Source organism: Cyanistes caeruleus, chromosome 2 (assembly GCF_971803275.1).
Source record: "Cyanistes caeruleus chromosome 2, bCyaCae1.hap1.1, whole genome shotgun sequence".
Classification (NCBI taxonomy): domain Eukaryota; kingdom Metazoa; phylum Chordata; class Aves; order Passeriformes; family Paridae; genus Cyanistes; species Cyanistes caeruleus.
The window spans coordinates 28,720,220-28,736,829 of NC_141702.1; the positions used below are offsets into that span (position 1 = coordinate 28,720,220).

At 36.0% G+C, this 16,610-nt stretch overlaps 1 protein-coding gene across 15 annotated transcripts in view; it reads left to right on the forward strand.

The window, feature by feature from the left end:
• The window catches only part of ADGRB3 (adhesion G protein-coupled receptor B3), a 441,482-nt gene that overhangs the window by 380,431 nt on the left and 44,441 nt on the right, over positions 1 to 16,610 (forward strand). The window lies entirely within an intron of this gene.

The following is a 16,610-nucleotide window of genomic DNA, read 5'->3' on the forward strand; positions in this document are numbered from 1 at the left end:
CACACAGAGAGCAGAGATCTGGCCCAATCAATTTCAGATTCCCTAGGAAGATTACTTCAAATTTTATCACCATGTTTTGGCAAATACAAGTCCATTAATTCTAGTGGCTTTGTTAACACATCATAGTGCATTTCTCAGATCCCTTATCTCTGGAAAAAGTGATGTATAAGTATACTTGTCATATCAATTTCAAAACAGGGACTAAAAAATGGGGTTACAGCAAGGTGAAACTAAACAAGTGCAAGGCTCTCTTGGTCCTGTTTAATGGGGTTAAGCCACAAGAGGAGTGAGAAGCAGTGCAGCTACTACTCTCAGTTCCGCATTTTAACTAGAAACATATGCAATGCTTTTCTTTTATATCTGTGTAAAAATTTCCTTCTGAAGACATTCTTTTCCTGAAAACTTACTTTACAAATTAAATAAAAGAAATACATATTTTTAAAGTAGAAAAATGTGTCAAGAAGTGTGTCTATCACATACAAGAAAGACCAGGCAATGATTGATTCTTGTATCAAACTTGAGTATTAAACCTAATATTTCTGTTAACAGAAAATTTTTCCTAATTTAATGTTTTTATCATCAGTTTGTTCTTTTGCTAAAAGTAAAAAAAAGTGCAAAACAAAGCACAAATAAACAAATAACCAGCCAAACAAACTCAAACCTCCAAATAGCTTTGACTGGCTATAAATATGCAATAAGACTATGAGAGATAAATATCACCAGCCCTCAATTTCAAGAATGCTACTTAAAATTTCAACTCACAAAAGTAAACCAAACCCCAAAATATAAGCACATACAGTTTTTCATTTTAAAATAAGAGAATCTGTAGAATTTGCAGGAAGCTCCTAAAAAACAAAATAGCTCTAAAAAGCCAGATTTCTTGGTCTGTCTTCCAGAAGGTATATTACTAGGCTTTGAGTAAATTAATTAAATCCAAATTTTCAGAGAGCCATTCAGATTCAAAATAACCTGGGAGATACATCAACCTGGGAGATCCTTCATGGACTTCTTACTTTGCCTTTGATGACTCTGGGCATCTTCTTGAGGCTGTCTACTTCAGTCAGATAGAATAGCAGAAGGCAAAAGGACAATATCAACAGTACATGGAGTTATTTTTATAGTGTCTGAATCAGTCTCTATGGCAACATTTTTTAACCTATTTAAATTTTCTTAAAAGTCTCTGTCTCTCTGTTCTTCCCCTTCTTGCATTATGCTGTTGAGTGACAAATATTGTTAGAAAGATGAACACAATGTCCACATACAAACACCTGTTGAGTTTGGAAGAATAGGCACTTGTTTGCTTTATATTTGACCTTTTGGTTAAACAGATATTTCAAAGACATCCCACTAAAAACTTCTTTACTGTTTTTTGAGGGAAAAATTACTAGGAAAAAAGAAAGATACATTCAACTTGCAATCCAATTACTCCGAACATGCATAGACATAAAATCTTTTGAGTTTGTGTTTGAAGAGGGTGGTGTGTGGTTTCATCATCACTGTTTTCTAGTTCAGGGAGACAAATACAGGCAGGAAAATAAAATAGTTTTCAAGGTCATCCAGTCAGCTAGCAGTTTCACTTACTGTAGTAGGATATTTACACATTCTCAGTATGTTAACAAGTAGTTTCTGATATTGCACTTTATACCTAAGGTCTTCTTATTTGGCAGGTTTACATACCTGGCTCACTATATTCTTGCCTCTTCCTTCTGCTGTTGTGTGAAAAATGGCCACAAACAAGCAGGAAATAGGACTATACACCAACATCTGCCGAAATGACTGTCTCAAAAGGCTGGTAAATTCACAGAGAAGAAGAAATCTTTATGAAAGTGGAGGAAATTTGTTTCTGAAAATCCCTTTTACCTATAATAAGTCAAAGTTTCATGTAAGACTAGTAGGTCTGAAATGTATGTTCTTTATTGGAGGGAAAAAGCGAAAACTGAGGAGTGATGTCTTTAAGGAAGTGAGGATGATAGTCCTGTGCAGTATTGGAGTGAAGGCAGCTGGTGCTAATCTGGGCTATCTGCAGAAGAGTTTTACTGAGGATCTGGACCTTGGTGAAACAGACACCAGAGGAGTGCTTGTGTAGATGAATGAGATTTTCTTCACACTGGAAGAATTCTTATCCCTCATGAAGTGATCCGGACTTTTTAAAATTATCTGGTATAATTTAGCTACCTGCCAGCTTTAGAATGTAACAACAGCAGTCTCAGGTCAGCTCAGCGATCTGCCTTATTCCCTGTGCTGTCTACATTAACCAGACATACAGGAAAGACTACAGAAACAGGGAATGAATGATCCTATCTCTGATATCACTTCATGACTTTTTGCAGTGAGCAATTTAAAGATTTTCTGAACCAGGACTCCATCCAAAGCATCCATCAGTCAGACTATTCTCTATTCCACTTTAAACTCATTTATCACTTTGGCTACCTTCAAATCCTAAAGCAGCGATTCCACATTTCAATTTTTGTTGTGTATCAATGACATAAAAATAAAATAATAGGTTGAGCATCCTACTTCTAACACTTAAAATTTTATTTGAATGCAAATCACATTATTTGTATCCTGAGCAGAGTTGTTTGTCTTTACAGTCACTCACAATAACTGGAAGTAAATTTTAAAAAGCACCACAGATGAGACTGATTCATGTGTATCCAACACTCAGACAAAATTGCAGATGATCGGCTGCATCCTGTTGGCTGTTATGTTTCATGCAAAACCCAGAGTGCTGTGATACAAGCCAAAGTGTCATCATTTCAGCTTCATCAGAATGTGCTTATATTTTTAAGCATCAGCAATTTTCTTACAAATACTATAAACTCTGCAATTTATTTAATTGAAAATTTAATATTAGATAATTTTTGATTTAGAATAAGAAACTCTAAGAGGAAGTTTTGAAATGTATTGGTGGTAGTTTACTGAGATCAATTGAGTAATTAAAATGGGTGTTTTCACCAGAAAAGTTTTTTTAAAAAAAGAATGTCAATAATATCAACCAGTCCTTTCATACCACATATAGACAGCAAGCTGTCTTACAATTGGCCAACTAAATGTAAAATAAAATAGTAAAAAAATAGTTTTAAAAATATTTGTAATGGCTAAAATTAGCAAAGTTATTTACAGAAGAGGGGGTAAAAAAAAAGCCACTAAATAGCCTCTGCATCTGGATGAAGTTTATTAAACAGTAGTTCTAAAGTAATTAGTAGCAAGCACTTACCATAAAGCCATCACAGCATTGCCACCTTCAAGGGCTGAAAACAATTTATCTTTAGAAACTACATTCCTAGTGTGGATTGAGAAGGTAATATTAATGAAGGAAAGAATGCGGAAATAGCACACTTAAAGCTGACGAACTAAAATCAATGATGAGAGGCAGCCAGACACACATGAGTAATTTATTAAGCAGTGATAGATTTGGGTAAGTAACACTGCAAAATCAGTCCTTCTTCAGATATGTGGGGTGAAGATAAATTGGCAGTTTTGTAAACTGAGCAATTCTGTTTGCCCTTTGACTAATATGTAAAACAGGACTTTAAAAAATGCACTTGCTCTTTTCCTACCTGACTTCCACTGATTTATTTATGCTGAAAGCTATATTAAGTCCCCTGAGGTAAAGACACTACTAGAATTAAACTTCTGTCAAGGCATTGCCCTGAGTGATTATGCTATTGGAAATCATGTTTATCAGGTGTCCTGGAGTGCTGGGCTCTGCACCAACACAGAGGGAGAGCACCAGGGCTCCTCTCTCAAGGAGACTGCAGCCTGGCTCAGGCACAGAGCACGTACAGTTCACAGATCTGAAGTAAAAGAAGCAAAGGTGTAGGCTTGTAAGGTGTATGTCCATCCTCTATGGTAAAATACATGTTCATTCACAGAGTGATCTCATACACTTTATTAGAGACTACAAATCACCTTCTTATAAAACATTAATATCTTCTCTGTGTGTGTGTTTAAGTGGCCACTATTCTGCTATGGGTGGAGCAGCAGATTAATTAACCCAAATAACTATGGCAATATCAGGCCATCTTCTTTCATGTGATAGAAGAATAAAATACCCTTTAAACCAATGTTCATAATTGGGAATTTGTACACTGCCTGCTTCCTCTTGTCACTGCTTAGATGTCCACTGCTCAGAAATTTATATTGGATTTAATTTATATCAAACTGATCATGCAGACGTTCTGGTTTCCTCCTGCTTCCTGAAATATCGAGACACGGTAACTCTTTCATTGCGGTAGGCATCTTTAATGGCCAGCTCTTCAATTTCCTTGGAAAGCATTATCTAAGGTAATGCCCTCCTGAAGAAAGCTATCATGTTGCTAGGCACTAGTTCTCTGTAGATCATCTTGCTGAAATCTCTATGCACTCTCTCCACAAAATTTTTCCCTCCTCATTTGAAAACGTCTTTTGTTCCCAGCAGGAAGCTCATGTTCTTAGACTCCCTGGGAGTTAAACAAAAGTGAAACCAGTAGATATGAGGCCTTATAGAGAGATTTGCACCCTCACAAGGCTCGTTACAGTCACTTCCATAGGGAGAATATATTTAGAACCTATAGGAGGAAGAACCTTCTTCCTACTGGTATCTGTGAGGAACCAGTGCTATCCTAAAAGTAATGCTGTCCCAGGTTCCTCCTCCAGATTGTGCTGACATTACCTTACATCATAAGTATGGACTAACTCAGCTAAACCTTTTCTTTGCCTCTATGAGAAGAAGCAGAGGGAAGTGGAATACAGACATGAATGCCAGAGCCAATAAAAGGACTCCTATTTCCCTTATTCAAGAATCCTGGCTTGAAGTAATATGATAGAGGAGCTTTTATTAGTTAGAACTCTTTCTGCTGCATATGAGTGTTCTACAAAATCAATTCTTTGTTCCTTTAAAACAACCAGGTTGTCATGGTGTCCTTCTTTAATAATCAGAACTTTACAGATTTTTAAAATCATGCTAAAGGAATCACTGTGAAAGTTTCCACACTGCTTTTTCATAAATACTAAACCTTTTATCTTACTGGTTTAACATAGCAGATAAAGAGAATTGAATGAATGTGATACCATGCGGAATTTCCTCCTTTCTGGAAGACAAAGCAAAGACACAGAATAAATGGTTTCAGCCTTTATAAGAAAAAAAATTCTTGACATCTTGCTTGTGCAAGCAATGAATAGAAACTAATGTCAAAATATTAGCTGACTTTTTAACCTATTGTTCTCCTTCCCATTCTCAATCAAACTTCCAAATACATGTGTGGTCACAGTCTCTGCTCTCTGGTTGTGGATACTATTGCTTTTCTCTTTCAGCTTCCATGAATTATCTCATTTTCCGTAATCCCAGTAGTCATGGCATAAAATGACAAGAAACTGCCTCCTTTGATTTCCTCAGTGTGCATAAGTATCCACAGCTCTACAATCTTCCACCTATGTGAAAATTGCTGAGATTTCATTAAAATCATTGGAAATACATAATTACTCAATATTTTCCCTCTTCTATATTTAAAGGGACTCTAAATTTATAACCTAATTTTTTGTATTGTTTGTTTTGTGTTAAGTAAAGCCCTCTATTAGGAATTTCTTCCTGATGCAATTTAATCCTGAGGATGAGGTAGCTTCATTCCCATTATGTGTATCTCTGAACGAACAAAAAATGGATGGCCTCCGAAACAACCCATGGCTAATGCATTAAAGGCATTAGAAATTAATGTCATTACCATAAGAGGAATTAATGTGATTCATGATGCTATTGTATAATAAGTTCTCATTGCCACTGCCAGTGGTCCAGAGTGGAGATTCTGTTCTTTCCCTTCACTCTGCATTCACTCTCACGTACACAGGTTGACAAGAACTGATACAGAGCTGTAAAGCAGTCTCTTCTGTCTTCTGTCTGCTGAAAATATTGTTTTGCCATGCATACAAGGTCACTCTACCTCCACTTGCTTTACTAGTGTGATAATGTACTCTGATTCTAAGGCTACGGGGAAAGAATATATATTTCTAAAAAAAAAAAAATTAAATTGGGTTTTGAGCTAAAAGAAACAGTAAAAATTGTTGAACTACATATAACATATATGTATCCCATAAACAATTTTCAGGAGCATTTGCATTAATTTTTTTTTAAAAGTGCCTGTTTGTGAGTGTATGTCTACACATTCAAAAGTATCTGTTCCCCTTTGTTCATCAGCATGCATGGGGACACATGCACACACACACACTGCATTTAGGTTCATTTTTAGGTTTCTATACTGGGTTTGGCTGAGACAGAGCTAATAATTTTCCTCACAGAATCCTGTATAGTATTGTGGTTTGGATTTCTGAATCAGAAGAGTGTTGTTAACACACTGATGTTTTAGCTACTGCTGAGCAGTGATTACACAGCATCAAGACTTCACCTCACTCAGCTTCCCTGGCAGTGAGTTGGCTGAGGTGGACAAGAAGTTGGGAGGGAGAAGAGCCAGGACAGCTGACCCCAAATGACCAAGAGTTATCCCATACTGTATGACAACATGCTCAGCAATACAACCAGCATTGGTCTTTTAAAGGTGGCTGTTGCTTGGAGACTGGCTGGGCAACAGTCTGCTGGTGGGAGGTGGTGAGTGACTGCTTTTGCATCACTTGGTGCAGGCTTTTTTTCCGTTCACTTATTAAACCATCTTTATCTCGACCCACAGGTTTTTCTCACTTTTTCTGTTCTGATTCTCTTCCCCATGTTGCTGGGGGAGAGATCAAGTGACTAGGTGGGTGCTTAGCTGCTGGCCCAGGTCAGCCCACCACATTTGCTCAAGCCCACTTCATGTTTTACTGGGTAAGAGAACAAAGTCAAAGTGTTCTACATGCCTCTGTAGGTGGGCATGACCCCAAGCACTGGCATAAAGTTATCCATATTCTGGAATAATTAGCATGCCTCCTGGCATGATTTTGTCCCACACTAGCTAGCATTATCCCAGTCAATTCCCCAAGCTTGGGGTAATTGGAACTGGCAAGGGACCAGTTTGGATGTGGCCACTTTATTTTGGAGTAGAAAGAAATTTACTAACAGACATTTTCTGTGTCATTACAGCTAGCTGAAGGATGAGTGAATGCTTTCTTACCCATTTTGATAGCAAGTACAAATAGATGTAACCATAGAATATCTTTAAAAAATTTGCTTTATCTGTTATTTTTAAAAAATAAATAGAAGTTATGTGGTATGAGAAGACTTTGGATTGCCACAATAATGTAGATACTATCTCCCTTTCCTGGATTCTTTCTGTTTTGGACTTAAACTACTTCTTTCAAAAAGACAATTTCTAACTGTCTCCATACTGCTAATCCTAAAAGACATTGTCCTTGGAGGAAAACTGAGTATACTTTAAATTGAGGGTGTTCTTAGGGACAAAATTATCCTTTTCATGTTATTACTCTTATGCAAAGACTATTAAGACATTTGTATACACTATGATTATAAAAAAAAAAAAAAAAAAACAGAAACAGAATGAAGGTGGGTGACATGTGGAACTGTTGTAATAGCATTGCAAAGCTATCCCTTCAATGGTTTCAGTCAATCATGTAAAGAGATGAAGCTCTTACAGATAAGCAGAGAAGGAATCTTTGCTGACATCAGTGTCCCAGACAAGAAGATGGACTGTTTTCATATGGCAGGATTATAATCATCACAGTCAGACTAACTGAAAGACAACCGCAGGCTTTGTTGTTGAACTTCTCATTCCAGGCATCATTTTGATTGCTGAGGTAACTCCCTAAAATTACAGCAATTTTATTGTTAGCAAATAACATCAAAATCTAAAATACCGAAAACAGATTTTCTGATTTAAGAGTAGTGATACTCACATGAAACCACATTTTCTTAGAAGAAAAAATGCTTTTGCAAGAATGTGTTGCACTGGGGGGCAACACAAGGCAGTATTTTCTGTCTACCTAATGGTGGCTTTCCCTGGTAATTTGTTTCACTGGGACATCTGTTTGCAACGGCTGCATTTGCATCCTCATGTAGAAATCTTAAGTATTGGTATCCATTCTACTACCCTCTCACATTATGCCATCTTTTCAAGGAAGCTCCTTCAATTCCTTGCCTCTGTCTGTGCCTGGACACCTCCTCCTCTTTTTCTCAGAACTCCACAGGGAGATCCCTTTCAGCTATGCTCAGAACCACTCTTTTCTTTGCTGACATAGTTGACTAGTGTAACCCTTGTGCTTAGCTCAGCCACCTCTTCATTACCAATTCTGGCTCATTGCCCCTAGCTACTCACAAAGTCCCCATCATGACCTTTTAAATAAATTAAAGTTAGGAAGACTCAGGACCTTTAGAATATGGGTTGCTCATCACACTAATTGACTACCAGCTCTTGTAGTCTTCATTCTTCTCCAAACAGGTATTGCCATATAGCTAATGCAAAAAGAATATTTCTTATTACTTAGTATTACTTGCACCAACCCAAAGAGAGATTTAAAAAGCCGAATATCTTTACCTAGTAGGCTGAAATGATTATACAGCACATCGTATGTTCCAGCCAAACAGCTTTTTCTTCTCTGTTAATGTAGCTGTCTCATTATATCTCTTCAAATCTTCCAAGAGCATTTGTCTTCATTTAACAGCACACACTACACATTCCATATTTTAAAATTAAAGCAATATGGAATTTTCAGAGCCTAGAAACAGTTCCTGAGAAACAACTGTCCTGAAAACCAAAATGTAATAACATCAGTGAAGCTTTTATATTACTGATCCATAATCTATATGCTAATTTGCATAGTTCCCAAGTAAATAGAAGTCTTTCTGACAGCCCAGCAGAAGTGTTCTGACAGCCAGCATGCATTCTCTTTTCTCTTCTGAGTCACATCCAGTCACAGAGACTTTTCAGGCCAAACTGTGCATGCATCAATATGAATCCAGTCCCTTATGTTCACACTGCACCTTCAGTTCTGCTTCTATATTGCTGTTCCCACAATGATGTACAAGAACATAACTAATTTTTCCATGGTTTTCCATTGAAATAGCAGGTGGATTTTTCTTGTCCATCAATTAAAAAAAAAAATCTAAATTTTATCCACAAATCTACATTTATCCTTCTTTGAATAATAAAGCTTTCAGACTTGGTGACGCAAAACCTCAAAAAGCTATAGAGCAATATTTCAGGATAGCATCAGTTTCAATTTAATTTTTTAATTCTCATTCCTCAATAGTTCAGTAAGTAACTTTCTTAACTTTTAAGAAAGTATACCAGTGATTTCCACTTTTTTACTTAAACTAAGCATCATGACTTTGTATTATAAAAAAAAAGCAAAACAAACAAACAAACAAAAAACACCACCTAACCAAAAAAAAAAAACAATTTAAAGAGGACACTTAAAAAATAGTCTTCTCTGGTACAGGGAAGCATCACTATTACAGAACAGTGATAGCAATTTGAGACTAATTAGTCAGGAAGGAATTGAAAAAAAATATATATAAATTTATGCTTTAGAGTTTTAAAGGGCTTCTTAATTTCTTTTCTATCTGCCTGTAAACCTCTTGTTCTGAGCTTCACAAACTTCAAAACACATTTATCTGAGGTCACAGTTAAAATATTAAGTTATTTTTTCCTGACAGAGCTGATGTTTACCTTGTTTAAAGTGTTTAACATCAAAGTCAACACAATGTATTCATGATGTGAAGTACGCCATATTCACTTACCAGAAAACATGCTCATCCAATACTTTGTAATCATTTAAAGCACTTAAGATAAGAAAAAAAATCACAAGCCTCTGCTCATGCACATTTCATCCCTTATTCTATAGGTGTAACACCCAGTATAAAGCCCACTTAAATTAATGGGTCTTTCCACTGACTTCTGAATTAATCCTGTAAACAAGTAGAGGATTCTATTCCTTCATTTCCTGCTTGCCCAGGAAAATACACATCTTCATAGCACAAAGGCAGAAGGGAAGAGATTCTGTTGCCAGGTTTTGTAATCGAAGAAATTAAATTGCCTCTGAGTAACCTGTTCTTTGATACTGCCTGTGCAAAACTCATTTGCTTAAATATAACCTGGCAATAACAATCCAAACCAGGCAGAGGACTAAAATGAGTACGAGTGTAAGGAAATTGTATGAGAATTGTCTTCCACCTGGCTTTCAATTTACTGTAGGCATGTCACCAAGAAAGCAATTCCGAGTTAAACAATACAAACCTGAGCTTTGTACTGACAGTCTCCAGAGAATGCTGCAAACAACATGGAATGAATTTTACTGTCTCATATATTAGTCATAGCTCAGCATAATATGAATTATCCAGCTGGATTTCTTGCCTCTAGCCCACCTAGTCACCAAAATAAGCCCCACATATTTCTGTAGCCCCAAGGCAAATGAGCACAACACAGCTTCTATCCCTTACTTCCAGGGCAGGAGGACACTGAGTGCAAACAGTCTGTCAGGAAGGGTTCCTGGCCGGGGCCCTCTTTCAGTCTCTGTGTGGGCCTGGGCTGGGAAAACAGTTTTTCCTAGGTCAAAACTGTGCCAAGGAATTCACTAACAATTTATGCACATGCCAGTGCATAAAGGATACCTTTGCTGTTACTAGTGTAGACATTCTGCCACATGACAGAGTGAGAAAGGTTTGCACATGCAGCTAGAAACTTTAATGAATTCTTTTCCACCCAAAAAGACAGGAGACTATCCCTTCACATCTAGTTGACAGAATTATTTTGTATTATGTGTATTATAAGATCTGGAGAAGAATAGTGGCTAGTAGAGGAATTACTTTGAGTAAAACCCATCAGTTCCCCATAGACATAACTGATGCTGCAGTACAACTATATGTACGAGATTTAAATGCAAAGGTTGTTGATATGAGTGACAGAGGTGGCAGCTATCAAGGGAGAACTTTGAAGAAAGTTTTTAACATCTGCGAAGGGCAGATGTTAAAAAGAAGGCTCCATATACTTCTAGTGCATCACATATAAACAGCACTTCTATTGCTGAACTCTGCACCTGGGAAAAATGAGAGACATTCTGACTAGTCTTCATAAGTGTGAAAAGAGGATTTTAAATGCTTTACTCATGGAGGGGTGATTTTTAGAAACACCTTCAAGGTTTGTTTTTTTTTTTAACCTCGTAAAAGGAGCAGGAACTGAATTTTTCAGTAAAATCTAAATTAATTTTAGGAGAAAATAATAAGGATAGTAAAAGTGTATGTGGGAAACACAAATGCAGAGAAAAATTACAATTTAAAGTGTGAAGTTTGCTTCCAGATACATTTATACTGTTGCAGTAGGATCACTGTGGTTATGTTGTAAAATAAAAGGACAGATTCCAGAAGAGAAGAAAAGCCTTAAATCAAGCTGAACAAATTATATTGCACCCTGAGACTGGGCACATGAAATGGTCCCAAAGTTTAGCAGCTATTGTGATCATTTGCATATGATACCAAAAAGAAAAGAAAAATAAAACTTGATACTGAAAAACATTTGCTGTGAGATTGCCATGCTGTTGATAAAGATGGGAGTGTAATTGTAAACTAAATCAAAAGAACTGCAGAAAGAGCTGGGTCATTTACAGCCAGCTTATATGCTATTTATCAGAACCTAGAAAGGCGTCTAGGCGTCTTGTTTGTTGTGGGTAAACAAAATGATTGAGTCGAAAGACAAAAAAAATTGAGTGTCTTTAGTTATCACTCATTATCTTTGTAAGGCAGATCACCCAACTACTCAAAGATTACTGCTGTTGCACTGCAAAAACATCTTACTTTAAAAATCCAAGTAAAGGCCCCTATTGGTATTGCCTTGTACTGCATATAGAATCCTAAACTATAATAGTTAAATGTGTATATCTCATCACACAAATGCAAGTCAAATGATAATTATTCTCGGCTATCATGTCAGATATCAGAACAAAATGTATTGAAGTTCAACTGCTAGGGACACCAGAAAAGACTTTCAGAAGATCCCTACATTTTCCTTTGTGTTAATTAAAACAATCATAGCTGTTGGTTGAAAACATAAATAAACAAACAAAACCCAACCAAACAAACAAAAAAACCCACATTATTTTAGAACAATTATTTCTACTATATTGCTATTTTCAATATCAGTATCCAGTTTCCTGAGTTCTTTGCTTGAACAAGTGGTGTTAGCAGCACTGGAGTATGTCAAAAGAAAAGAACACTGGATTTTTTAAATGGTATCTTCAAAGCTGTACGGTGTCAGCCACATTAATGATCCTGGAAGAGAAACCTGAAAGATTTCAGCTATGATTTCTCAGACCCTTTAAGATCCTAAGAGTTTCAAATATGTTTGCAACTGAAGAGACAGCCCCACTTGGTGTATTTTTTCTTATTGAAAGGATGTTTGTCTTCCAGAAAAGCACTCCTGAAAAGAAAGTTCTTACTTCTTTGTCCCACAGTCTCTGAATGTCCAACTATTTTAATGTCACTTTTCTTTATAAATCAGTATTTAATCTAGCATTCAACAATATCTGTCCAATATCCTCTATCCTTGTATTCTGACAGTCAGCTACTCCTGAGGCAAAGATAGTGTACTGCCCAAATCAGTTTAAAAATAGGCGATAATAAAAAAAAGGAAATTCAGAATAATGAGTATCTTCTTTTATGAATTTACATTTTTGATTTAAAAAAGGGAAAGATACACTGTTTGAGAGTTGATTTGTCATAGAATTACTTTTCTGCTTTTTACTGTGTCTTTTGCATTATCTTTGTTTTGTTTGTTCTTTGTTTCATTTATTCATTATTCTGGTCTTTAGGTGCTCTTTGTGAACTCAGTGCATGATCAGAACATCATAAGAATAGCACCCATTTAATTTATCTCCTTAGGCTTATCACTGCAGAGATAAGTCAAAGGCAAGATTCCAATCTCTAAGAAATTTTATTATTTAAATGGTTTTCTACTTCTTATTTCTGATTCATTAAATAATCTGGATTTTAGCCCTGTTCATTTTGTTACCACCAATACAGATTTCATTTTTCATGTTTTTCTTCAAATAGCTTTGATTTTTATACTGTTTATCAGAACCCAGAGACAGTCAACAAGTTCGTTGAAGGAAAAAGAACCAGTTTCATGGCCAGAACACAAATCAGGTGTTCTTACTTAACCCTCTTTGCCTTTGCGTGGAAGATCTATAGCAGAAGACACTGCTATTAAAAAAAAAAAAAAAAAAAAAAAAAAAACCAAACAAAAACCAAACAAAAACAAACACATAATTTTCTATTAAAAAAATATAATTTTTCTTTTAAAAAACCCCAAACTACAAGAGCCAGATGCTCAAAGAATGTTGATAAATTCTTGTTTTGAGGTTACATTTATGGCCTACTTTGCAGGTCATAAAAATTGATGTATTCTCTACTTCACTCATCATTATTATATAAAAAATATTAATCACTTGAACATCTAGCTTTGAATTTCAACTGTTTTTTAAATTTCTCAGCTTTGCTTCAGTACACTCATTTGAAGTAGGTGTCTTGCAAGTATGGGAGAAGGAGATAATTTGATGCCAGATGTGTGTTCTTGCTTTCAATAGTATATTGTTTATTAAAAAGGGATGAATGGTTTTACTTTGATATTCCAGGTAGCTTAATATCTGAGACTAAATTAAAGTCCATGAAACTATGCATTCTGAGGACAGAAAACCTTCCCCTCACTAATAAGTAAATATGAGAAGTCAAGAACAAGAGCAATGGGAGGAAGAGTAGGTTAAAGTTTACTTAATTTCTGAAGCGTGAAGAAATAGTGAATAAATTAGGCTGTTAAATTAATTTTGGTGCAGGTTGGCAGGTCCTCAGCACAGGTAATTAATTCAGTGAGTTTTGATAAACTAGAATTAGAAGCAAATGATAAATATCTCCTCCTAAAGCAATGGGGAAGATGTGCACCACTCTCTCTTGGTGCAGGCAAACTGACACACTGCAGCTTTCTGTGAGTGATTGGCCACAAGGTTTGAGTGATGCTGCTGCATGTGCAGGAAGGTGAGGGGAGGTGGTGGTCCTCAGCCAAGGAAGAGATGGAGAGGAAGGAGTGATTGGCAGCAGTCCATAATCTGGTGAGAAACTAAAAAATGCTAATATATACTTTCTAAAATTTGACATATTCAGTGGCTCATTTAATAACAACCTTTGGTGAAAACGAATTTTTGTTTCTATTTGGAAATTGACTTCCCAGATACAGTGCTTTCCCAGACAGAACAGCATTGTTTCCTTATTTATTTATCAAAGGGGAAGAATAAGGAAGTAGATAAAAGCCAGATTTCTGGTGGGGTATTGGACACCTGTGCTGAGCCCATGGCTGTGCCTGGGAGGGGGCAGGTTTGTTTGCCAGGACTGCTTCTCTCAGGGAGGGAGGCTGAGTTCACTGCAAGCACTGCCTGCACATGAACCTGTCATCACAATCCCACAGTGGTTGTTTGGTGATGTTTTGAGGCTGATTTGCATCTTTCTGATGGCATATGATGCAAATACACTGTTATATCAGTGATACAGGCTTGCCATTGTTGTTCATTAAAGACCCCTGTCTGCTGCTCAGAAGAGTTAGATATAATCAGCAGTCATATATTCCAGCTAGAGTACAGATCTCTTCTCATAAAATTTGCTTCTGTCTTCTCGTTTTCTGCTCAACATGATCATTAACATTTTCATCACAGCTCTTTCTTCCACAGTAGCCATGTCCACATTTGTCTCAGATTATCATCTTCTCTTTTGTTTCAATATAGAGGATAAATTATGAATAAATCCTACAGTGCGCATTCAAGTCAACCATAAGAGATGGCAGTGTTTGCACCAAAATAATCAAGATTTGTTTGTATTTCCATTATTTATAAGGGAAATAGTATATTCACTTTTTATTTTTTTTTAATCAGGGTGTGTTTTTACCTATGCAGTTCCTCCATAAAAGATTTCGTACTGTTCCTCAAAAGTAATTTTGTTGTCCAATTCTTTCTCCAGCAGAACTCTCTACCTTTTGCAAGAACATTAATAGGAAAGCAAATTAAAATTGCATAGTAGAAATTCATAACATATGAACCAACTAGTTAAAGAAAGGACATTTATGAATTTTCTATTATATTTACTGTGTGTTCCACTGCAGAACTTTCATTTTAAATAAGTGGGGGGTTGGGGTTTTTATTTTCATACACAGGAAATACTGCTATTGGTCAGGCTTTAACTGGATAGATTTTATGAATCCATATACCTTAGAGACATCTAAACATAAGAATTAATGGCAAAGCCTAGTATGAAATACCTAGTGCCTTTTCATGATCTGGGGTTTTGTTCCAGTTTGTACATTACTTGGTTGGGTTTATTTTAATTAACAACAGTTCTCTTGCATATAATTCTACAGAATTCCTTTCCTCTATATTTAAATTGGCAATTTGACTTGGGGTTTGAAGACAAGGTGTTTTTCGTACCTGTAAATTCAAAGGAGGAAAGCATTACATTTTGACTCTTCAAGTGCATAAATATTGGAAAGTTCAGAGATTGATGTCAGCTAATGCTAATGTCAGCTGGTGTCAGCTATCAGCTATTTATTTAAGATAAGTTTGGAATTAACCAGCACAACTGATTTCAGATAAGAATCTGGAAAAATTAACACCACAGAAAATTCAACCCAAAACATAATTGGGAAGTAATTAAGAATTTAAAATGAACTAAAAAGCATGGATGGTGTAATACATGAGTGTCATAAATGTCGTATCCTTCCTATCAGCCTTGAATCAGCAATATATGCAAGCATATTCTCTCCCTAAATAATTTGCTCAGCTGGGATTTTAGTAAAAACTCTTGACTAGCCTTAATACAAGGCTAAACATAAGGTAGCTATTAGATGTGTATGATGCATAAAGAAATAATCATAAAGTAATATCTACATCTTTCATTTTTTCATGAATTTACCTCATTGATGTTGGGGGTGTCAACTGTTTTCTCCTTTAGTCTTAACATAATTTTGACACTTTAAATTGTGCTATAATGAAAATCTCAGCATTGCTGGTGTGGTCTTGGTTCTGGGGTACTATGCAGACTGCATTTTATAGCCTGCTACTGGCATTTTAAGCAACACAGTGGAGCACAGATCATCATTTATGCCAAGAAGCTCATTTACGTAAGCTATAATGTCAAGTTTAATTAAGGGCTACAGTGACAAAAGAAAGCCAATTGCATGTGCTCAAAATACTTTTCAGATGACAAATGACTGATACCCATAAAAACAATATCCAGGGCAATTGTTAAGGTTATTATATTTAAACCTGCCTAAAAATATCTAAGGCAGTATATTCCAAGACGTTAACGTTCTGTAAAATTTAAATAAAAAGTAAAAAATTCAAATTTGAATTTTATAATCAGGGTCTTTTTTCATGGAGGGGAATAAAATATAACTGGTAATTAGGAGCATTTATATCCCCACATTTTCTCTGTTCAGCGCAGTGTGATTTTATAATCAGTAATTTTGTAACTGGCTTACCAAAATGGCTTTATGATGGTCCCTGGTCAAAGTAAATGTGTGGAGAAAAATCTGCTGGCATGATTTATTTTGTGTTTTTGTCCCTGCTGAGAACACTCAGTGTTTGGGAAAACAAGTCAAAACCTCTTCTGCCTAATCCCCATCAACATTTCTCTTTCTTTCTCTTGCTCTTTGTGGTCA